General features: G+C 34.4%; 1 long non-coding RNA gene across 1 annotated transcript; it reads right to left on the bottom strand.

Annotated features, from left to right (window-relative positions):
- Window positions 1–1123: 1123 nt before the first annotated feature.
- On the bottom strand, window positions 1124–26645 carry LOC140501375 (uncharacterized). Its single transcript, XR_011966161.1, has 3 exons — window positions 24057–26645; window positions 7950–8149; window positions 1124–1647 (listed from the first exon to the last, which is right to left on the bottom strand). It is a non-coding gene; the product is annotated as an uncharacterized lncRNA (long non-coding RNA).

Genomic DNA, 26645 nt, shown 5'->3' with positions numbered 1-26645 from the left:
GCATTTAAAGAAAATTACAAATCAAAACAGGAAAGGGGAAGTGAATAATCATATGTATTGAGATAGAAGATAGATAGATAGATAGATAGATAGATAGATAGATAGATAGATAGATAGATAGATAGATAGATAGATAGATGGATGGATAGATAATACCTACTGTTTGGCAGGTACATTTGTAAATATTTCATTTGATTAAAATGTAGTTTAAGTACAAAGTAGGTAATTTAGGTGGGAGAACACAAGCAGTTGAGGGGACTCCTATAGAAGGAAAGTTTACTTGTGGAAAGAGTTTTTATTTCATTTTGAAAGAAGAGAAGAATTCTTTGAGGCAGAAGCGAGGAGGGAAGGCATGGAGGTTAACCCAAGCAAAAGATGTGAGACGAAATGTTGCATGTGAGGGACAGAGAGAAAGCCAGTTTGGCAAAATGTAAGTGAGGGGCTAAGGTCCAATGATACTTGAAAGATAAGTTGAGATCAGATTGTGAAGGGCTTTAAAAACCAGAGGCCTTTATATGTAATGCAAGGGACAATAGGGAGCCAGCAGAGTTGATTGCACAGAGGAGTCACATGCTCTTATCTGTGCTTAAGGAAAAATAATTTTGGCTACATAAGGCAGGGAGACCAATTAGGAAGCTATTGCAATAATTTAAGTGAAAGGTGATAAAGTCCTTTGCTCATTTCAAAAGAAAAAAAAGAATTTTTTCTTTATCTTCTCAGATTACTTTCATGTGAAAAATATTTTTTGTTGTTGAAAATCCTTTGACTCCTTTTTTCTTTTCAATGATTTATAGATTCATACATAGATGCATCCATTGATCACATACTGCTAGAGTGGCTACTATGGACAACGTTAGCTTTCATTTGAGTTTTTGACATTTTCTTGTTTTAGAAATAAATCATCTGCTCATCTCCAAAATAATTCTCATATCCCCACATTACTCACTATCCTCTACCATTTTAAACAGCAGTTAAAGATGTGATTTACTTCAAGTTAAAAAAAAATTTTAAACTAGTATTAAACAATATAAAGTATTCTATAACAAAAATTCCATGTACAATAAAATATATATTTAAATATTTTAAATATTTAAATATACCAAAATATACCATTTTGACATTTTAATTTACATTTTTAAATGCACAGCCCATAATCTTGGAGGGCTACTTTAAAAAATTATCAATAACTGTAAAGTGATGCACACAGCTTCTCTTTTTGTGAATTCCTTCCCATGTTGTCTATTTTAGTTTTAATACTGGGAAGCAGGGAAAAACACTTTCTTTGAAGATGTAGTCTTCTCTCAATCTTTCATTCCAGGCTCTGTGATTCTATGAATTTAAATTTGAGAATGAAAAAAAATAGCAGTAAGAAAAAAAGTCATAACTCTTACTGGGAACAGTTAACAATACAGTTTACTTGAAGCATTTGCTAATCTCTGAGCATTTGACAGTACTTTTCATGGTTCTAGCAGGATCACACCTCTTCCTTGCTGTGCACGAGCCTTGTGACAGAATCCCTAATTCAATTGTTGCAATTGCCAGCTGCTTCTCTTTATTGACAAGGTCTTCAGTATTTTGGTGATTAGATTTCTAGGGCTGTTTATATACCTCCCGCATTTTGGCTAAATTTTCTTCACTTTTCTGAACCTGGAAGATCAAGAAAACCAGGCAATGTTAAGGATTACCTAATTACGGTATTCATATTTAAATATGTTCTAAGAAAAATACTGAAGATAGATAAGTTTTAAATCATATAAAAATAATTTATATCACAGATTATTGCATTAATTTTTACTTTATGTATCATTAATTAAAATGCAATATAACCTTGTAATATTATAAGTTTATAAAACTATAACCCAACTTTTGGAATATGAAATAATTTTTCCATCTGTTCAGATGACAATTTCCTGGATTAAATAATCAATTTTGATTTCTGTTTTGAACCCCAATGGCAATTCAATTTTGATGCACCTCATATGATTAATTTAGTGCTTCTGCCATTGATACATTCCTAAACAAAAGATATAGCCATTTTCAGTATTAGGTATGCATTTAATAGACAACTTAGATAATAATGCAAAAATAAATATGAGACTTGTCAGTGGTTCAAACTTGTTCAAAACATTACCTGACAATGATCAACTCTGAATCAGGTGAATGTGTGACATGCTAGGCACAAAGTATAACATTTCATTTTTAAAGTTACACATATATTATTAAAGTTATTTTTTTGTCTGGAAAAGTGTACACATTAAAAATACTTGTCCTTTACACTGGAAGAAGGGGAAAACAAAGATTTAGCTGTATCAGCAATTTCTTCAAAGGCAGTTTTCAAAGATCCCCAAAATCAATTTTTGATCTCCAAATGCTCAAGAAAAAAATAAGGTTGGGTTACTTGGAAGGAAAATTGAGTTAAATGTATTTTAAAAAGCAATCAGTTGCTCAAGTTTTGTAGAAATCATGCTGAGAAACAATCAGCATTGTACAGTAAACTGTGGTCCCTGGGTCAGGTTTCCTCACTATAACATGTCCTAAATTTTCACTATATTTACTTAAATTTAATAGCATAAATTCATCTCCATCTTCTCTTGCCTCTAGAATTAAGTGAACCACAAACTTTTGATTAAGATACCTCGGTCATAGAATACTTGGAAAATGCAATCACACACTAAAATTAACTCCTTCCCTCTAGGTGGAAAAAAATCCAGCTGAATTGGATACTCTCTCTAAACCACAGGTGATATTTCAAAAGTTTAAAGTATAGTCTTAAAATCTTTCAAATAATATTCCATGCCGTCATTCAACAGGTAACTAAAACCTTCATAATCCCCAAATGCAGCACTTCAAGGTTTAAAAAAAAAAAAAAGAAAGAAAAAAGAAAAAAATGAAAAGAGCAGTCTCTCCTTTCCACTTGATTTAAAACATCACTAGCTTATTTTCAGTGCACATATGGAGTTACTTTTTTTCTTTTTTTCCAAACTTGGAATGCTGCCAGACTACAGACAGGAAAAGGGTTCTTTTTTTCTCCCCCTCCCTCTAGAGAGGGGTAAAATTCATTATCTGAGGACTGGGATATTCCAACTCAAAAGTTTGGACACATCTTTGCTCATCTGCGATTAGTGATAGTAGTTTGACTCATAAATACGATTCTGCCCTGAGGAGAAAGAGTCCAAAACATAATGTCAAAATACAACAAAAGGTTAAGAATTTAAAATGATTCTTACTGAGGAAACCAAAATCATTGTTGTGTTGAGCTTTAATAATGTAAAAATATTGTGTGTGGTCAGTGTTGCATATTGAATGTAATATCCAGTTTGTAGACAAGAATATCTGAGTTCAAATACTTTTTTAAGGGTGTGAACTTGACTAGTCACTTAATCTCCTTATGGCTTGAGCAATTCCATGTGACTATGTACTATGATAACCAGGTTGCAACCTATGTTGGTGGACATAATCCACATAGTGGGAATTACACATACTGAGGAAATCACAGCTTTTTTTCATATCCATAAATTAGTGCATAATTTTAGACAAGATAGAGAATAAAGAAATATCTATCTTCATTCTGTTATTCTTTTTCTGTATATTAAATGGCCAACTTTTTAATCTAATTAATTGAGAATATTTGTGGGGGGGGGAACATGATCTTTATCTCAAATGAATGCTTGCAAAATGTGATTTTTTTCAATGACTTCAGTACGGGAAGACATGCTTAAAATTAAAGTGTTTGTTTGCCATTGTGAATTATTTGTAAACATTAAACCTGAGTCAGAAGTGTTAAACATAACAGAATTTTTGTTAAAAAAAAGAAGACTAATTGCCTAGTAGAAAATGGAGATCTCTATGGTATGGATTAGGAATATTTCACCTAATTCAAGTAGTAACACAGAAGAAAAGAAAAAGCTAACTTGTTTTCTCTATATCTAATGATAATCTGTATTCTTTGATAAAGTCCTTATATTAACAGTAGTCATATTTATCTATTGTAAAACATTAAATAAGTTGGAGGGTTTAAAAAAGTTTTGTACTTTCTGAGTCATATATGAACTAACCAATGATTACTTTGGGTATGATTTTTTTTAAAATCTCTACATCAAATGTGTTACCATACTATGGATACATATCAAATAACATAGAAATCTCCCAACTCCTAGATTTTTACAGTCTATGTTCGATAAGATTAATACATGAATGGTTATATAGGACATCTATAATAATTTAATAGCCATGAAAGGAGAAGATCAACTAAAAAGATCAGTATAACATATGATCAAAATGAAATTTATATATCCATCTAGGTTGTACAAAAGAGTCAAAGGAACAGATTATTTTTCCTTTCTTTTCTTTTTTTCTTTCCTTCTTTTGTTCCTTCTCTCTCTCTCTCTCTCTCTCTCTCTCTCTCTCTCTCTCTCTCTCTCTCTCTCTCTCTCTCTCTCTCTCCCTCTCTCTCTCTCTCTCCCTCCCCCTCTCTCTCTTTCTCTCTCTCCCTCTTTCTCTCTCTCTCTCGTTAGCCAACGAAGCCAGCATGGAAGAAGTAGGAATTTAAGAGCTGCCTAAATGAAAACAGGAAAAACAAAAGGTTTTATGAACTAAGGGTAAGGGGGTGTGGAATAGAGAGGAAAGCATTTTCAGTTATTTAGGCAAAGAATGCATCCAGGAACTTTTTAAGGACTTTTGTCCACAAGCAGGGGCCATGACATCTTCCAATATCTACATACTTGAATGAAGTCAGTTACTATAAAGTTAATAATGAATTATTTCCAATGGAATATAAGTGTGGGCTCTGCCCAGAAGAGTAATGGTAGAGCTGGGCAGGATTACTTCTGTAAAATGAATTAGAATGCGGTGAACTGCAATATATCAGTGATCAGTCTAGCATATTTCAGAATTGCAGCTATTGGAGAAATGAGTCTGAATCACTTGAGCATCACAAATCCTGGGCCACATTCTTATTCCCCTCCATGCCCTTTATATTACTTCCAAGTGCAGAGCTCCAGTTGATTTCAAAAGGAGCTTTTCACAGAACAATAGATGAGAGGTAAAGAATTGTTCTAACTAAACAATCCATGATCCCCCTCTAATTTTAAAAGAATATGGAGACTCTAGAGTCCTTAAAGAACAGAAATCTATCCTTGACTGTCTTCCTCCCAGGAGAGAGAAATTCTATGCATCCAGTTTACCATAATAAATGATTCCCCATGTACAGAAAAATGCAAAATTCTCCCCCTCAGGATCTCTGAAGAATCATAAAATCAAAATTAAATCTAACTGCCCAACGGATAATTATTTTTCTGTTATGATAACATTTCAAAAAAGAAAACAAAGAAATAATATAAATATATTACATCTGATTTCTATAATGCTAAAACATTAAAATATTTTCTTAAACTGCATCTTTTAATGGGCATTAAATAAGAAGTGCTCTATGCTAAAAGACGCATGTGTCTGAATATCAAATATTTTATTTAAAGTTTTTAAGCAATGATTCCTACATATGTCCTTTCCTTCTACAAACCTTTTTGCTAAAATATGCTTAACCTTTCCATGGCACTATTGAACTAAATTCTTATCAGAGAGACACGTTCATTCATAATGTATCTTTTTTCAGTTATATATGTATACATACATGGTCATATAATATGTATTTATCTATATGTGAAGATATGTGTATATATGTGTATATACACATACATACATGTGTGTGTTTGTATATCTGCATGTGCATATGTGTGTGTTTATGTGTGTGAGCAGCAATGGAAGGGAAGTGTCATAATTGAGAAAAGATATAGGTTGTTTGCAATGGAGTCAATCCTGTGGTCAAAATCCTTTGGTGTGAGATATGTAGCTTGAAGCTGGGTTCCATCGTCTAGAGCATCTAGGTCCCTACACTAGAGACAGGGAAGACAGGGCGAAAGACAGAAGGACAATGCTAAAAGAAACATCACATTCAAGGAATTAGAGAATAAAGATGATTCAAATAATGGATACAAACAGGGAACTAGGAAAATAAAAGAAACTGGAGAAAATAATATCATTGGAAAAGAGGAAAAAACCTGAATCATGTACTGGTGCTGGAAGGGAGGCAATATTAGAACCCAGGCTCTCTACACAGTTCAAAGCTATTTCTATGGAAAGAATATGAAGAGAGAGGGTTTGGTCAAGAGTGCAAATGCTATAGAAGGGTCAAGGAGTATGAGGACTGAAAAAGGAGCATTGCACTCAGTGCCTGTACATGGTCTGGAATACAGTAAGGACAGCCAGAGCATGGACCCGTGATCTCATTGGTACAGTGATTGCCTGTGGTTGGCATTTTCTTTGCTTCTCATAACCTGAAAGAACTCACTGGGGACGCTGAGAAATTGTCTTGCCAAGGATCACAGAAACAGGATGTATCAGGGTCACATAGGAGACATTTAATAAATTCTTGTTGACTGATTAAGACTGATTGATTCATCTGGCAATAAGAGGTAACTGTAAGTCTTAAGGAAATTTTTTCAGTTGAAATTTAGGGATGGAAACCTCGTTGTCTAGCATTTAATGAGTGGTGGTTGGAAGCTGCAAGTGTAGATGTTTAGTAATTAAAGTGGGAATAGTTCTAGGAAAATAACTAGAAGAATTAACAGAACTAAGATTTCTTTTCCTTCCTTCCTGGGAAGGAGAACAGGAGTACGTTCTCTGAAAAAAAAATGAGCTGTGTGGAGTATTTGGGATCTATTGGCAGATGTCTCAGTGTTGTCTGTATAAAGTGAGGGCATAGCATCAAGAATGAAGAAGAGTGGAGTTGAGGTTTCCTGGAAAAAAGAAAATAATCCTATTTTCAAGTGCTGTAATTTTAAAAATTAGCACAATACTTAAAGTTGCTGTTTCTTATAATATTAAAAGTTATGAGAAAAAACCTTTAAATCTTTAGTGCCTTGTGATAATCTAGGCTGCTATTTTTTTGCTATATCTCTAGAAGAGAAAAAAGTGAAAATAGTGGTGGTGTTGGCTATCTATACATACAAAAAGAAAAGTCAGATGGTATCTGAATTATTCAGGTAGTCATATATAAATTTATAAGTGGGATGACTGATAAATAAACACACTTTTGCTTAAAGTGATTTTCTTATAACAATTTTATGACATCAATGTTATCATCCTCATTTTAAATATAAGGAAACTGAGGCTTAGCAGGGCCAAACTACTTAAGCAACATCAAGGAACTAGTATGTCTCAGAAGGGGAATTTGAAGGCACTTTTGTCATGCCCTACCCAGGCCTCTTTTCACTACATAACTCTGCCTTTCCGTTTTTATTTCATTTTTATTTATTTGTTCATTTGTTTTGTTTGTTTATGATGAGAGGAGAGAAAGTGTTTCAGGTTTGGTATGAAATTCTGGAGGGAGGGCTTCATGTGTGGGCTATATTAAAAGGTGGAAAATCAGCAATGCTATGAGGCAGTTTTTACTTAGGGCACTGTTGTATCCAACAATCACGTGCAAAGTATACTTTTATACAATCTTAGAGGTGAAAGCCCTTAAAGATTATCTGTTCCAACAGCCTCATTTAATAGAAGTGATAGCATGTGTTTACCGAGCATTTTACATATATACAAACCCTTTACATACATTATCATTTGATCTTCTCATCACTCTAGGTAGGTAATATAAGTAAAGTCATACGTTTATATCATTAAGTGGTGTTTGGACAGGGACTTGTCTAGTCTATGAGCTCCAGAGTGAATTGAGTTTAAGGTTTAGTCACTTAATGCTAACTTAGGGCCCTCCTGGTTCAGAGTGAAAGTGATAGTAATTGTGTCACTTTTGGCCAGCAACCCTGAGGGTCTTCTCCTCCCAGATTGATTTTTTTTTTTTATTAAAGGGACCATCCCTTGACTCATTTCTTAAAGAGGCCTTTTCACTGAATGGATGTTACCTCACTCAAAGTGAGAACCTGAAAAGATCTTACCTGAAAGGGCCAGGATCTTCCTTTGCATCCAGATCATTTCCAGTCATCCTGATGAATATCTGGCCACTGAACCCAAATGACTCAGGAGGAGAAAGTGAGGTAGGTGACTTTTCACAGCTCTCCCTCACTCAAATCAAAGTCAACTGCCAAGTCATGTCATCATCTCCCTGATGTCATAGATGAAGGATGTAAATGAAGATCTGAGAATGAAGGATGAAGGCCAAATACAACAGTTCTATTATAAGGGGTGCCTAGAACCAGAGTACTTGCATTTTAAGATTACCTCAGACTCTAACTGTGTGATCATGGGCAAGTCATTTAGTCTCTGAATTTTGGTTTTCTCATCTGTAAAATGGGGTAATGATATTTGCATTTCATAGCTCAGGCTTATTATGAGGATGACACTTTTCAAACATTAAAGGACTCTAGATAATAGTGTATTATTATTATTCATCTATACGTATTTTATAATTGAGAAAACTGATGAGTTTAAATGACCTTTCCATGGGCACATGATTAAGCAAGCCATAGAGGTTGGATTTGAAAACAGGTTGTTTTTCTTTATTATTTAAAATTTTTAAATTGTTCTATACACAAAGTAAAATAGAAATTACTCAATTATTTGAATCCCAGATTATTTATGTTAAAATAATTCTTTTGGCTCAATACATTTAATTTAAATGATTTCTTTTAGCTCCTACTATCTAGATAATTTGCTTGATATTTTAAGAAAATGTACACCTATAAATAACACCTGACTGTTTTAAAGAATTTAGCAATATATTTATTATTATTTTCTTACAAATGCCAATAAAGAAATAAATAATCTAAATTGCTCTCATTAATACTGTCTAGACCACTTCCTGCAAGTCTGATTTATTAGTTAGACTTCTAAACTGCATATAACTTAATAATAATGTCAGAACTTTGAGTGTATGGCTAAATCATTTTGATGACATTCTGTGCAAAATTAGAGTGTACAAACCACTTTCACTTCAATTTTTTAAGAGATTTTAATTTCTTTACTCTAGATATTCCTGGTCACCATAGGTTACATTCCCTTTTATTTAGTTGATGAGAATTATTGGGGATGTTAACTTCCTCATCCTTTGGAAAATCAGATAATGAACTCTGATTTTAGCTAGGTAGGACTTTAAACCAAGAGAGGCATGCTGAGCCTTTACCGCATAATGAGATCTGCCAAATCTACTCTGTTGGCATCATCTCTTAGAAACTGAAGTCTTCTCTATGCCTTGGTCATATGTCAGAATATGCGTTAGTAATAAAAGGTCCTTAAATGTGATTGATTGATCTGCTGGAGTCATATTTATTTGCCTTTCCTTGATTAGAAATGAAATGTCATGGCTTTTATTACATTTCTCTAGTTCAGACCCACCATTTCTTATAAATTGTCAGTTCAAAAATAATTCAACATATCCAGTGGATACAACATTGGGCCTATAATAAGGAAGCCTAGTCAAAACTAGCTTTGGAGGGGCAGAGACAAAGTGACAGAATAAAAGGAGGGATTTGCTTGAGTTCTCCCTCCAAGCCCCTTCAAATACCTAAACAAATTACAGAGCTGCAGAACTCACAAAATGACAGAGTGAAACAAATTTCCAGCCCAAGACAGCCTGGAATGCCAACAGAAAGTATCTATTGCACCAGACTTGGAGTGGAGCACAGTCCAGGGTGTGCCACACCAGCACAGACAGGGACAGAGCAGGCCTTGGGAACTGAATCACTGGCAGCTGTGGTGGTTTCCAGACTTCCCAACCCACAAATTCCAAGAACAGCATAGAAGGTCAGTGGGAAAACTCTGTGGGACCTGGTCTGGCCCCAGCCCCAAGGTGGAAGTAGAGGCAGTGCTGGTGGCTGCTCAGCAGTGGTGGTGGTTGCTTCCAGAGCTCTGGTTCCACAGATGGTAGGGGATCAAATAGTTGATACAAGAAGCCTGGGACAGCACACTAGCCCCTACCCCCACTGCAAGCAGAGTCCTACCTTGACAGAGCTGGAAAGTCAAATATTTGGCTGGGAACATGAGCAAATAGCATAAAAATCTCAGACGATATAATCATACTTTGGTGACAAAGAAGATCAAAACATACAACCAGAAGACAACAAAGTCAAAACTCCTACATCAAAAGCCTCCAAGAAAAATATGAATTGGGCACAGACTATGGAAAAGCTAAAAAACGATTTTGAAAAGAGAAGTGAAAGAAAAACTGGGAAGACAAATGAGAGAGAGGCAAGAAAATCATGAAAATCAAGTCAACAGCTTCCTAAAGGAGACCCAAAAGAAAATACTGAAGAAACTAACACCTCAAAAAATAGACTAAACCAAATGACAAAAGGGGTCCAAAAAGTTAATAAGGAGAAGAATGCCTTAAAAAGCAGGGTTGGTCAAATGGAAAAGGAGGTCCAAAAGTTCACTAAAGAAAATAATTCCTTCAAAATTAGGATAGAGCAAATGAAACTTAATGAGAAATCAAGGAATTATAAAACAGAACAAAAAGAATGAAAAAAAATAGAAGACTGTGAAATATATCAGTGGAAAAACCATTGATCTGGAAAATAGGTCCAGGGGGAGATAATTTTAATATTATTGGACTACCTGAAAGCCATAATAAAAAACAAGCCTAGACATCATTTTTCAAGAACTTATCAAGGAAAACTGCCCTGATATTTTACAACTAGAAGGTAAAATAGAAATTGAAAGAATTCACAATCGTCTCTTAAAAGAGATCCCAAAAAGAAAATTCCTAGGAATATTATAGCCAAATTTCAGAGTTCCCAGGTCAAGGAGAAAGTACTACAAGCAACCAGAAAGAAACAATTTGAGTATTGTTGAAACACAATCAGGATAACACAAGATCTAGCAGCTTCTACATTAAGGGATCAAAGGACTTGAAATATATTTTGGAGTTCAGAGGAGCAAGGGTTAAAATCAAGAATCACCTACTAACTGAGTATAATACTTCAGGGGAAAAAATGGAATTTCAATGAAATAGAAGACTTTCAAGCATTCTTGCTGTGAAGACCAGAGCTGAATAGAAAATTTGACTTTAAAAAACAAGAATCAAGAGAAGCATGAAAAGGTAAACAGGAAAGAGAAATCATAAGGGACTTATTAAAGTTGAACTGTTTACATTCCTACATGGAAAGATGATATTTGTAACTCATGAGACCTTATTTAGTATTAGGGTAGTTGGAGGAAATATATATGTAGATAGATAGATAGATAGATAGATAGATAGATAGATAGATAGATAGATAGATAGATAGATAGAGAGAGAGTGAGTGAGAGTGAGAGAGAGAGAGAGAGAGAGAGAGAGAGAGAGAGAGAGAGAGAGAGAGAGAGAGAGAGAGAGAGAGAGAGAGAGAGAGATGGCCCAGGGTGAGTTGAATATGAAGGGATGATATCTAAAACATACAATCAAAGAGTGAGAGAGGAATATATTAGGAGAAGGAAAAAGGAAGAAACAGAATGGGGTAAATTATCTCCCATAAAAGAGGCAGAAAAAGGTTTCACAATGGAGGGGAAGATGTGAGAGGGAATGAGTGAACCTTACTCTCATCAGATTTGGCTTAAGGAGGGAATAACATACCCATTCAATTGAGTATCTTACCCTACAGGAAAGTAAAAGGAAGGGGGTTGGGGAAGAGGAATAAAAGAAGGAAAGGCAGATTGGGGGAATGGATAATCAGAATGCATGCCATATGGGGTGAGAGATAAGGGGAGAGTTGGGAGATAATTTGGAATTCAAAATCTTGTGAAAATGAATGTTGAAAACTAAAAAGTAATTAATTAATTTAAAAAATATCTGCGCTGATAATATATTTTTGTTTATTGTTAACTTAATTTTGCTCCTTAATGGGAAAATCTTTCCCATCCATTAATAGGCTCATGGGACCTGCTTAAGTCACATGGAAGTCTGAGTTACATGCAGAGCTGAGAGGAAATTGTTCAGAGTCTAGTCAGAGGTAGGGAGGATGCACACAAGCAGACTAGCATGAGCAAAAGTGATTTTTTGTGATTTTGTTTAAGGGGACTTGCTTGTGATTTGTTTAATGCAGCTGGTTTGTGGGAAGCCTAGCAGAGGAAGGCTTGGGGATGATGTTGTTCTCTGCATTGTTACTGTGTACAAATTGTTGTTATTATGATGGATTTGGCTTGTTGATGTCTGAATAAATGTTTTGGTTCTGTCTTCCATGTGGAGAGTCTTGTATTTTGTAATTCAGAATTGCGCTGGAATATTCATGGCCACCATGGGCACTGTGAATGTCACTTTGGTGCTACACTAGCCTTGGACACTTCTGAGGTGTGACTCCAGGCAAGACATATAAATTGTATTTCAGTTTCCTCAACTGTAAAATGGGGTTAATGATAGCGGCTGCCTGTTGTGAGGATAAGATGAGATAACATCTGTAAAGAGCTTAGTACAGTGTCTGCTTAATAAGTGTTTATTTCCTTTTTTTCCAGAAGCAAATGTGAAATTCACATTAGGCTCAAATGTATCAATGTATCAATCATGCTGCAACAAGTTCACGTTTTCAAAACAAATGTTATAGCAGAAATGTCTGGATAGATCAATAGATTTTATATATTAAAAATCCAGTTTATTAACATATATATACTTATACATATATGTATGAATGCTTGTGTGTATATGTATATGTATGCATACAGACATACATGCATGCATATACATACACATATTCACATGCATATATGTAATCTCATTAAAAATTTGTTGAAATTAAATTTATGTCCAGTATAATTATTTATTTATTATTTCATCTTAAATACAACAATGGTAATGAAAGCCTACAGTAAATTTGCTCAAACTCAATCAGTGAGAGAAAGAAAAGAAAAGACAAAAAAAGATTGTGGTGCCATGCTCCCACAAATACTAGAACATACAGTGAACTAGAAACTCCCAGCCCCTCAATGGGCGAGTTGGATGTTATAGGTCTGCTACAATGAGAATCAACGCAATTCCCAGAGATAACTGACGCAGACCTAAGGAGCAGTTCAGGTACTGAGATTGTCAGGCTCATTATGTAGCTCTTGGTAATCGGAGACCCTTAAATTCCTAGAACTGAAATAATAAGTTAAAGATGTGCTAGCAGTGACTTGTTTCATTGAAGTTTTGATTTGTTAGGCTCACACCAGTGCTTAAGAGGGGCCAATAGGACCAGAAATGGATGAGGTAGGGGGCATGCAGAAATGTATTCTTAAATCCTCTGAGGCCTACTGGGCATGCAAATCATTGAGTGTTGTATAATATTTATTAACTTAACATCAACAGAGTCCAGTTTTCTATAGTAAATATTTTTTATTCCCTCCTCTGGACTGTGCAGTGTATCAAATACATTTGTTTTTTAAACCTAAAGAATTAGCACTGGGATTTTTATAAAAATATCTTCATCAAATACTTGATGGAAAGAAATTCATAGGACTATAAAAAATAAATTCTATTGTTGAAATAAGGATAATGGCAGTTAAAGAACATGGGTGGAATACCAGTGTATCCATTATCTAAAAGTGATGACTCCAACTTGAATTCAGCTAAAGAGTGTTTGTGTTAAAGATTAATGTGCAAAAAAAAAAAAAAAACCTGTAGTGATTTTTCTTTAAAGCCCAAAACAAAATATGCTTCTGATATTAACATTTTACAATGAATGATAGAATATTTTTCAAGCAACTAGGAATAATCATATGCATATAAACTGAGATATATATATATATATATAAAGAGGTAGTGCACAGTGATGTAAGTCAGGCAGGTTTGGGTTTGGGTCCTATTTCTGTCTCATACAAGCTGTGAGCAAGTCTCTTAAATTCTCAGTTCCACAGGGAACATATGACAATACCTGAAAGACGACCTGCAGACCTATGCTAGTCGAGTCAGATTTTACCAGTGAAATCATTACTTCAACACACCCAAATCCTTTCCCTCCCCCCTCCAAATAAAATAAAAACATGGATGGATAAATAAATAAATAAGCAAGATAGCTACTGGGGAAAGACGGTTGGATATACTACAAGAGAAAATTCTGATGACAAGTTGCTACTAGGTATGTATCTAACCTCCCATTTAAGAATAAATTTCATATTGTGGCAGTTTTCATTTCCCTTTCTCAGAATGTCAAAAGTAACTGACTCTTTGTAAGTACCAATCAACTATCCAGTAAGATTGTTTGTGGGATGTGGATCATGAAAGCAAAAACATGTTGGTTTAAGAGTAAACATATCTCACTCAACTTGAAACAAAAGTAAATTTTAATAGTCATTTTAAAGTCCCTGAGAAGTGGGCTTTCTGTCGGCACTAGTGACATAACATGAAATACTGTGGCACTAGCGAGCATTGCAGTAATACATTTTTTTTTTACTTCTCTTTGAGTAAAAAGAAACCTTTTTTTCCCCTTCTAAGGCACATCGTGTAGCACGTTAATTCAGCATTAATTATAGAACATGTCAAACTGTATTTCAGTCAAAGCTCCCTGTAAGTCTCCAGAGCTTTCTTAATGACAGTAATTATAGGTCATAAAAAGAGTCGTCTAAAATTAACATTTCTCTCATGTCTTGATAGGAAAATGTAAATGGCTGCACAGTACAGATGTTTTGATTAGTAAAATTTACACTTCCTTTTTGGTCTCAATGCTTGTCAAACTTCACTGTGTTAAACCTAGGTGCTGCATTTTTAATCTTTCTGAATAGATGAAGGTGTATCCAAATTGGTTATATGAATTCTTAAAACTTGCTACTTTAATTTACTGCGTTGTGGTATATTTTAAAGCAAATAAATCAATATGTTTAACTTTGAGAAATGCTAGATTATTCCTAAAAGCTGAATTATAGAGACTTATTATTATTTTTTTGCTTATAAGAAATTCAACACAAAAAGCTTTGAAGAAGCGTTTTTGATGTAAGATGATAAAAATGATTTATTAGAATGTTAAAAAAAATATCATGCAGACTAGCATGCTGATCTAACCCTCTTGCTACACCATATTTTATCATATACTTTCAAAAAGAAAACATAAAACACATTGTATTCTGAACTGTCAAAATTTACTTACTAGAAAATGAGAATAGAAACATTCTGTCTTAAACAATGTTAATACCATCAGACATCCAGGGAAATATAGCAAATTAAAAGGGAATCACTTCAAAGAAGAGAAGGCCTACACCTTGAGTAATAATAAATCTAATACTTGACATTCATCTCCCTGGAAAATAAAATTAGATAAACTTTTGCAAGGGCATTCAGAGCAGCCAATCCAGTTTATTAATAATTTCCTGTTTTCACATTGGAAGCTCATATTATCTGGTCACAGCCACAGTAGACCTCCAAAGATATTTAATAAGGCTGCTGTTGGTAATCCTCTCTGATTACCTATAACCTTCCGGCTCTAACTCACACTGTGCTGCAGTTCCATAGAAGGACATCACACTGTCACCTGGTATGATATTTGACAGCTTATTCTGCTACATCAAGCCAGCACAAAATTACTTTTTCCAAATCCATCCTTAGTTAATAACCAAAAGCAATAATGGTATTCAGCATGCGTAATACAACTGAGAAGGCAAAATGAGGCAACAGAGAGAAAAAGATTAAAGAGTGACTATTATGAAGAGGAGATCAAAAAGCGAATCTTGTAACACACAACAGTGTTTCAATTATAACGCCATGCAGAGAGCTCTACGCATCACTCTACAAAACCCATGCTGTACTCCGAAGAAACACAGGAGAAAATTCCTACCTATTGTGTTTACACTAGGTGCATTATTATTCTAGTTCAAACAGGGCGACATTTGAGAATTTCCTTTCTAAATTATACTCAGAAATTCTCCTGGGAACATAAACTGACTTACCTTTAGTGGGGATGTCTAGTTAATGGAAATATATTGCTTTGATCAAAAATATCTTCCTTACAGTATGGTGACAGCAATAAGGTATTTTGCTTATAGAACAGATCAGGATTTTTTTCATCTAAATTTACAAGAACACTAAAACCCATTCAACACAGAAAAAAAATTACCCATATTTTCAATAAGGTATTTTCACGCTATAGACCACAACCAACAGATTTCAATCTTTGCTCATTTGAAAAAAAATGGGTGAATGATCCATGAATGATGATCCTCCTGTAAGATATAATCTGAGGATTTGAAATAGACCTGACTTTTGTTGGAAGAAAAATAAGCAACCCTATTTTCTATCTTTTTTTTAGTTCCAAAATAACTGTGAGGATTATTAACACCTTAGTTGATAAAAGTGACTACATGTTTCACCACTGAACCACCTTTGTAAAGGTAACTAGTGTAGCCCATATCTTTTAGTTAAATTATGCAAGAGTCTCTGTATAATGATCAGTTTAGTGAACTTAATTTTGGCATATATGGCAGTATGCAAGGCTGTTCTAATAGAGATGCATTTGTGGTTGAAAAGGGAGCTGGTTATGGTCAAGTTACTGCTGATTGAATTCTCCTATTTCCCTTTCAGCTTGGTCCCTATGAAACTGCCTAGCAACAGCAAACAAATATGAGGAAAGAGAAAAAGATTTCGGCATCTCACCAGGGTGTGCACCTGCATTCCACCCTTAAGACCGAGCCACAACCCATACTTGCTTATAAAACCAAGGAACTGGAGAAATACACCTACATATCTGAGAGCAATGATTACCTAATGATCTCTTACTGCTTATGTTCCTTCTTGGTATATCATCCATGATCTCCTCATAATAATCTGTGAACTAGGCATTCATAAAGAAACTGAGAGAATAGCATTATTCATAAATATAATGTTCTTTGATATAGGGGACACTCAATGCAAACTCAGGAGAAGGAGAGGGAGAGTAGTATTCAAGAATCAGGATGAAGGCCAGTGTAGATGTTCACAGAATAAATGAGGGGAGTAAAGTATAAAATGCATGGAAAGTGTGATGATTAAAAAAATTTGAGAGACCTAGTTTCTGGGAAATTTAATCATTTTATTAATAAGTCCAGCAAGTTAGTAATAAAAGGATTGTCATTTGGCTTTTTCTCTTAGACCCATGAATGGCAATGAGGTCACAGTTTATATGCCCTTCAAAGAAGTATTCCTAAGGGATGCCTAATCACCTCTGAGTGGTTAATCAAATGAGATGTGAACTATTGTGGGTATGTGATTTAGGTCAAATCTTGGTCAAAGAGACATCAACTTTCATATCACCTGTCTTAATAATAGGGACAATCAACAGTTTTCTAGAATCTGTTTAAGCAAACACAATGAGCAGGAATTAGCCAAAACTTAGAATTTCTTTTACTGTCTGATTAGATTTTGGTCTGGGTAAATCTTTAACAGATTTTTTCCCCACACTGGTTGATTTCTGGATGAAGAAATAGCAAAAGGGAAAAACCTTCATTCTAATACAATAATTACTTATTAAGTATAAGAGAGTATCAGAGTATCAGAAAAAGCCTATTCCAAAAAGTGGGATTTGCAGTGGGACTTGAAGGAACCAGTCAGGCCAGGAGATAGAAGTGAGAAAAGGAATTCCAGGCAGGGGGAACAATCAATAAAAATGCATGAGTATGGAAAACATGAGGACTAACAAGGACACCAAGGTCAATTAATTGTAGAATGGGGGAGCAGTGAGTAGGGTATAAGAATACTGGAAAAATAGGAAGCACCCACAATATGAGGGGTTTGGAAGGTCAAACAAAGGATTTTATATTTGATCCTGGAGATGATACTGAGTCACCAGAGTTTATTGAATGGTGGTAGGAGGGTGACATGATTGAGGATAGCAATGTTATTTTAAGCCTCTCTGACTGGGGAAATGGTGGTGATCTCAATAATAATAGGAAAGTTCTGGGAAAGGTAAGGATTTGGAGTAAGGGAGAAAATTAGTTCTGTTTTGGACAGGTGGAATTTGAGAATCCTGTCAGACATCCATTTCAGGATCTCCAAAAGATGGTTGGTAATGAGAGACTGGACCTTAGGAAAGATATTGATTAAAGCTAAATAAGCAGATCTGATAATCATCTATATAGAGATGTTTTTGATATCCTCAAGTGAGATTATAGAGAAGAGAAAATGGTCCAGGGCAGAACCTTGAGAGACACCCATATTCTGTAGACATGACTTGGATTAAGTTGTAGCAAGATTGAAAAGAAACTTCCTTACCACTCCACCCTTCTATATCAAGCTGAAATTTGCCTCTCAGAAACTTTGATTCATAAAATTTTTAGCTGGAAAGATCTTCAAAGATCATCTGGTTCAAGCCCTTTGTTTTATAAATGAGAAAACTGAGATTCAAAGTGACAAAATGAATCTCCCAGAGTAACATAGATACGAAGAAGCAGAAACAGGAATTAAGCTAATGTTATCTGATAAAATCCAATCTTAAAAAAAATTTAAAAAAACTGCTTTGTATGATTGTTGCTTCATTCTTCCTGATTAAATAGACCTAGTTTAAGCTGCTCTCCAAACAATAGACCATCAAATATGGGAAGATCTGTCAAAACTCCTACTACCCTTTTCCATGCTATTTATCTCCTCTTCTTTCAAATGACTCATCTCAATTCACTTAATCTCCTGGTTGTCTTCCTCTGAACTCACTTTAGGTTATTAGTTCCTCCCCAAAAATATCTTGCCAAAGAATTGAATGCAACACTCCATATATGATGGGATGATAATCTCCTTTTTCTAAATACTTATAGTATCCAATACTGTAGGTACTATAGTACCTTTATTAGGGAAGCCTAACTATGTTTTTGGAAGGCAATGTGCTATAGTGGATAGAGTATTGGTCTCAGACTAAAGAAGACCTAAATTCTAGTCGTGCCTGTGAGACATACTCCTCACATCATTCACATGATCTTTTTTTCATGTGATTCACACCTTGCATCTTCTCCGTGATCTCAGCCATCACCCCTAATACACAAGAAGGGGTGGCCCTTCTCCTTGCCAAAGCAAACACCTCCAGGGGCACCCTTGATCCTGTTGTTTTCCATCTTCCACAGCATATCACCACCTCTAGCATCCTCTCTCCCACTAAAATTTAATCTCCCCCATGGAGAAACTCTTTTTAACTATGCATTCTGATTTCCAATCTATCATTCAACCAAATCATTCTCTCCCAAAATTACCAGTGATCTCTTAATTTCTAAATCCAGTGGCTGTTTCCCAAGCCTTATCCTTCTTAACCACTCTGCAGTCTTGGCCATTATTGAATACTCTCTTCTCCTTGATAATTTCTACTCTATGTTTTTGTGAAATTATTCTTTCCTCATTCTTCTCATCATTGTAAAACTTTTCCTTCTCAATCTCTTTTATTGGATATTTATCTAGGTCATACTCACTAACTGTGGGTGGTCCCCAATGTTCTGTCTTTGGCCTTCTTTTCTCTTTTTGCACTCTTTGATTTGGTGATCTCATCAGTTTCCATAGATCAATTACTATACTTATGCAGATGGTTCTCAGGTCTATTTATCTAGCCCTACCCTCTCTCTTGTTCCTCACCTTCAATTGCCTTTTGGAGATTTTAAATTGGATCATTCAGGCAGGTATCTCAAATTCAGCATGTTCTAATTAGAAATCATTATATTTAGCTTAAACCTTTGCCTTTTCCCAACTTTCCTACTACCATGAGGAGACCACTAGCTTCCCATTCACCCAGGCTCAATTCCTCTTGGCTAATATTTTCCCAAATCTTGTCATTTCAATTTTCAAAACATTTCCCCTATATGTCCTATTTCTCCATTAAAATAGGTGCCATACCAATTCAAATTATCATCATGTCTTGATTAAATTATTTTTTAAAAACCTCCAAATTGGTCTCCCTACCTCTTCTCTTCTTATTCTAGTCTGTATTTCATTCAACTGGCAAGATGATTTTCCTAAAGAAAATGTCTGACCATGTCATTTCCGTACTAATTAAAATCCACTGACTCTCTATGATACACAGAATCAAATTTACATTATTTTACTCATCATTTAAAACCCTAAAACTTTTCCCTACTTTTTCAGTCATCTTATACTTTACTCTTTTCCAAATAATCTATCATCTAGCTGTATTGACCTTCTAGTAGGTCTCTGCATGTGACACTCTCATGACACTCATATGACATCTGCCAACTCTTTGCCTTTTCACTATCTCTCCCCTTTTCCTGGAAGGTTCTCCCTCTTCTTTGCTACCTCCTACCATTTTTTTTCAAAATTCAGCTCAAATGAATCTTTTGCAGGAAATTTCTTGAACTTTCCTCAGAGCTAAAGTGAAATCCTTCTCTTTGAGATTATATTCAAACTGATCCTATATAATAAATATATATATTTATTATATAAATATATATAAATAATAAATAAATAAATCCAATATAATAAACAATGTAATTGTTTGCATGCTATCTTCTTATTGTAATGTCAGCTTCTCGAAGGCAACAGTCACATTTTTGTCTTTCTTTGTATCCTTGGTCCTTAAGCATGGTTCCAGTGATGCAGCTAAATGCTAATCAGCTTGTCTGGACTTGACTTGGTATACTGGTTGTCTGACCTTTGACAAGTCTTACAGCCTTTCGGTACCCCAGAATACACTTTAAGACTGTGAGTTGGAAAACAGTTGCTGGTCAGCAGTAATAAAAAGAGTCTCCTCATCAAGGTTAATCTAAAGAAGTGAATAAATAATAATAACTAATAATAAAGATGATAATAATCTTGATCATGATGATAATGAAAACTTTTGTGCTACATTTTAGGTTTTGCAAAGTGCTTTACAACTATTATCTCACAAAATCCCTGATAAGTAGGTGTTATTATTATCCCTGTTTTACAGATGACAAAACTGAGGCATCCAGAAGTTAAGGGATTTGCTCATATAACTAGTAAATATCTGAGATTGGAGTTGAACTCAGGTTTTCCTGATAGGAACTCCAGCACTGTATTATCTGTGCCACCTACCTGCTAAAATCATGTTCAGATGAAAAAATGAAAAAAAAACCACAATTTAATTAAAATTTAAGGGTGTTGTTCTGTCGCATTGTTGATAGCTAGATCTTGTCATATCAAGATCATTTTTCTTTTGAACTGTTTTGTCACTATTCCTCTACAACTTTTACTTGTGTGCCATATTTGCTTTTCTGAACATAAGAGCAAGACTTTATAGTTATCCTTATTCAATTTTATTTTAAGAGATTTAGCCTGCCTATTTTAACCTGTTGAGATATTTTTGGATACTTGCCCTGTCTTTAAACTTTTCGCCCTTCCTAGCTTAAATGTCATTTGTAAAACTGATATTCTCTACCTATATATAGATCTAAATCACTTATAAAAATATTGAACAAACTTGAATAAAGAGGTAAGATCAAAGAGATCTCAAATACAGACTTCCTTAGATTTTCAGTTACATCATTCAACCAGTTGATAATACCAACTTATATCATCTCATCTGTTCAATTTCTCCATATACTCTTTGCTTCCTCCTTCTCCTCCTCCTCCTCCTCCTCCTCCTCCTCCTCCTCCTCCTCCTCCTCTTTCTTCTTCTCCTTCTCCTTCTCCTTCTTCATTTCTAGTCCTGGAGAACCTTTTCTGTTTCCTATGCTTTTTCAAATATCACTGACAATGACTCAGTAGTCTCTTTTAGTTTTTTTCTGAAAACTGCAATTTAGCTTATCAAAATCTTCAGATTCATGTTCTTTGAGGGTAGCTATATTCTCTCTTTCCAGCTTCTTTCTATTATTTTATCCTTCCCAGTCAAAGGATCATTCCCTTTGGCAGAAAAATAAAAGAGGCACGAAGTAAAAATTGAGTAGATCTGTCTTCTCTTTTCTATTACTATCTGGAGACATAAGTGAGGAAAGGAAATTACATATCAATGAAAAGAATAGTACAATGGTGAATAAATCCAAGAATAACAGTGATAATGATAACAAAGTATAAATGTGGTCTTTACTTAGGTTGAATACTGGATATATAAATATATATATATAGTTATCAAAACATGCATAAATGATAACAGTTTTCGTTATTGATTTTTTCTGAATACATTTCTAAAATAAACATAGTAATTTGTTTCATTAATTGTTTTGTATTATCCATATGCCCAAACAAAAATTGAACACCTTTTATTAACAAGGCACTAAACTTGGAACTAGGGATTCATAGTATCATCCATTTTTCCTCTTGTGTTAGTTCAGACAACTGAGAGTCAACCGAATTGAATTATTATCACGGACTTTGTAATTAAAGCCAAATTTAAAAATGGAAAACATTTCCAAACAGTTAAAATAGAGTATCTATTTTTTTGTCTTTTTATTAATTAATTTTATTTACTTTTAGTTTTCAACATTCTCTTTTGTAAGATTTTTGTACTAAATTTCCCTCCTCCCTCTCCTGTTCCCCAAGACATCACACAATCTAATAGAATATATATATATATATGTATATATATAATCATATTAAACATATTTCCACATTATTCATGTTGTAAAAGAAGGATCAGAATAAAAGGGAAAAGACACAGGAAAGAAAAAAATAAAAAAGAGAATACAATATGGTTTGATCTTCATTCAGACTGTATAGTTCTTTCTCCGGATATGATAGCATTTTCCATAATGAGTCAGAGCATTTATCCATTTATTTAAAAATAGCTTGAAAACTTTTAAACATGGAAGAACAGTCTAAAATGAAATATAAACAGAAATTTGCTATATCCTCACCTTGACATAACTCGTTCAATCTCAATGAATTCCAATGTTATATTTTCATAATTTCAATAACTTAGAGACCTTGCATATTTGTTCTTAGAACTACCAAATCATTCCATGAATATGAAGAATTTACTGAGCTGTGGATGTATGTATTTCTTTTAGATCCAGTTTCTAGAGAAATTTCTGAAAATGTATGTAATCTTGTCCAAACATACACACACACACATTTCTCTTCTCTTATCAAATTTAACACCTAATTCAATTTAAAGGATTTTCAAAGCAAATGTTAAAGGACGCATAGTACTTAACAGAGGAACGGTTACTGAGGCTTCTTATTACAAATATGATTATTTGCATAATATATTGCAACAGTTAACATATCTAAAGAAAAATAACCCAGGATTTTCAGTATTCAAGAATATACTTTTTGAAATAGATTAGAACATTTACTATAGATGTTGTAACAAGATCTGTTTTGTATAAATAAAAGACTGTCTTGAACAGGCATATTTTAGAAAGACAAAGGAAGGAAGGAGAAAAGGAAAGAAAAAAGGGAAGAAAGAAAGAAAGAAGGAAGCAAGGGAGAAAAGAAAGGAGGACAGAAAAAATGGAAAGAAAGAAAGAAAGCAAGCAAGTATTCATTAAAATAAGAAGTTCAGCGAACCTATTCCCACACCTTTTTAACATTATAATTAAACAAAATTTGTTTTTCACCTTTTTTGAAAACAATCACTTTACTAAACTAAACTTTACTAAAATTTTGTGGCAGTTTTACTTCCACTAATTTTCATATTCATCAAGACAAAGAATATAGTTCTTATAATATTACTTATTAATATGTGTTGTCTCTGCAGTTCATATTTTTAGTTGGCCAGCAGCTTTTTTTCTTGGTCTTTGAAATTGTGATTTTAAAAGGCAAAAAATGCAATTTAGAGCAGAGAAAAAGTCCCTCATCCAATTATCATCAGCTCACAAATTTGGACCTTAGTTAATTAACTGTACTCTTTAGAATTTTGCTGAGAAATGAAGTCAATTTAAAATTAAATTAATTAAATTAAAATGTATTCTAAAACCTGATTGATCAAAACCCATTAATTTCAGTTTTGCTGGCTCAGGCCAGCACTGCCTTGTGTTCTGACCTGATATTGTTCTCACCCTAAGTAGTTCTGCAGTTAGCACTAGAATGAACAAGCATCATGTGCTAAAAATGAGAAAAGACAATTAAAATGACCTATAAAATTATATATAATATAACTAACTTATACACAAAATTAGAGATATATACCAGTTTTAGCCTAACAATACAGCTATCTAATTCCAAGATTTTACTGAAGTTACTCTGTGTCAAGGCTATCTCTACCAAGATGATCTATCAGCAACTAAAAACTAACATATACAAATTTACTTACTGCGTTTAGCCCAAAATTTGCTGTTCATTCTTACTTAATTATTTCTTCAAGTAATGGTACAATTTTTCCAGTTTTCTATGTTCAAAATGTTGATATTTTCTTTGATGACCTGGAAAAGGGGAAAACATAAATTAATAGTTCTGGAACTCAATTCCCTCAACTGAAAGGTAAGTTGAAGTAAGACTTGAGATAATTCTTCAGCCACTTAACAGCATGTAGCCCCAGACATATTACTTAATTTCTTCTTACCTCAGTTTTCCCATCTTTAAAAAGGGGATTGGATTAGATTATCTTCAAGGTACTTTCCAGTTACAGATCTATGATCAAATAATCATCGGAATAAATGGTTCTTCTACCCTCCATTGTATAGACACTATCCCAGTAAGGCCTACCTGACTTCTCACCAAGACTTTTATAACTTATTCCTGGTTTCCTGCCCAATCCACTCTCCAAACCACTGATTTGACCATATTTTTATTGTGATTGATATAATTCTTTACTTAGATAAATTGTCCTATTTCAGTCTCATAATTTCTCTGGATACTGGAGATGCAGTGCAACAGGTATTATTATGATTTTCATTTTACAAATAAGAAGATTGAGGCTCAGAGAGGTAAAATGACTTGCCTGACGTCACAGACAATAGGACCAGAGATGGAATTTGACCCTGTTTATCCTGACTCAAAACCCAGCACATTATACATCTCAAACAGCTCAAAAAGTCTTCTATGGCTCCATACTCCCCAGAAAGTTAGATACAAATGTCTTATCCTGGTATTTAAGTCGACTAACAATCTGGCTCCATCCTATGACCAAAATAATTAACGCTACCTATTAATACAGTCTCTATGCCCACCAAACTAGATTGCTAGCTATTTTACCCTGCCCCACCACACATGCACACATAAGACATGGTCAGAAGTTCATAGATCTATAATGGGAAGGAATATTAGAACCATTGAGTCAAACATTGCATTATACATATGAGGAAACAGAGACTAAGAAACGTTCCTTCACTTGTCCAGGGTCACACTGTTAGTAAGTGTCTGAGATAGAATTTGAAGTCAGGTCTTCCTGTCTTTAGGACCAATATTCTCTCCATTATGCCATGTCATATCCTCATAATCTTAGAATCATTTTGTTTTCACTGACAATAATAATGGCTAGCACTTTTTTCATGGCTTAAGGTTTGCAAAAAGATTTATATATTACCTCATTTGATCTTTAAAAAAACATATTTAGTAGCTGTTATCATTATTTCCAGTTTGCAGATGAGGAAAGTGAAGCAGAGATGAGTTAAATGACTTCCTTAGGGTCCATCTGCCAAAACATCTAAGGCAGGGCTAGAACACAGGTTATTTTGACTTTTAAGTTCAACTCTTTCTGCCACGCTCCCCCTACCTGCTGAAGCGTACTGCAGACTGAAGGGACCTGTGTGGTCTTCCAGTCCAGCACCTGAAAAAAAAAATCTTTTTTATTGAATTACTTTTAGTAGTTTTAGATTATGGCCACAGAAAAGAACTGTTTCCAAATTGGGGGTCATGTTTGCAGATATTTAAATGCTTTATCACATTTCTCTTCCCCATTCTCCTTATTGTCATAAACCTGCATTTATAGCAATATGTTTGTGTGAATAGGTATATACATATATCAATACATATATGTGTACATATAGTATGAAGAACAACTGCACAGATTCAGTGAATGATAGACTTGGAAGGAACATTGAAATTAATCTAATCAAGTTGCTTAATTTTGGAGATGATGAAAATGGAGCCATGAGGGGTGAAAGGAGTTACCCAGATTCAAATTTGACACGTCTGGTATTTTTTGCACTATAGGAAACTGCTCTTCAAACTATCTTTGCTCTTTTATATTTTAAGTACCTCTAAAAGGTTGGGAAGGGAAATATACCATTGTAAAGAAGCTAGGAAAAAGGTGAGATTCCCGAACCTCACTAAGCAACAATTTGCAAACTATTTTTCATGCAAGCAAGAAACTTGGACTAGGAAGTCATGGGCTGCACGCTTGCTAAGGCAGTGAGGCAAAGTATTGGTTCATGTTCCTGTTGCATGACCATAGGAAAAAACTTGCAGATCATTTGCCAGCATGGACTTAAATGAAGGCTACATTGGGGAAAGCAAAATAGACAGACAGACGCCAAGACAGAGAGACAGAGAAAGGGTTTCTAGATGACCCTAAACAGTCATAGCTATTTTCATGTAATCTACCTCAGCAACAACAAAAAATCAGCCCTTAAAACCAGGGAATGCAATGTCTATTGTTGGGGAGTTTCATCTACATAGATTAGAATTTATTTTAGAGTTGAGAGTCCTATCTTCTGATATTGGGATGTGGCTTAAATAAATATCCAGGCAAAGGATCATGTGAGAAGATGACTTGCCTTGGGCGCAGGAGAGTTCAGATCATGTTTACCAAGTAGACTGAGTCAATAATAAATGTATTCCAAGGGTCCATATAAGGAGAGAATATTTAGGTTCTCAGTTAAACCTAGTTCTTCAAAAGGTGACAAGTCAAACTTTTTTTTCTGATTGTACAAAATTTTCACAATGAGATGGTTATTCATAG

Source organism: Notamacropus eugenii, chromosome 4 (genome assembly GCF_028372415.1).
Source record: "Notamacropus eugenii isolate mMacEug1 chromosome 4, mMacEug1.pri_v2, whole genome shotgun sequence".
NCBI classification, from domain to species: domain Eukaryota; kingdom Metazoa; phylum Chordata; class Mammalia; order Diprotodontia; family Macropodidae; genus Notamacropus; species Notamacropus eugenii.
The sequence above is the reverse complement of the archived record's forward strand: the minus strand, read 5'-3'. Positions and strand labels throughout refer to the sequence as shown.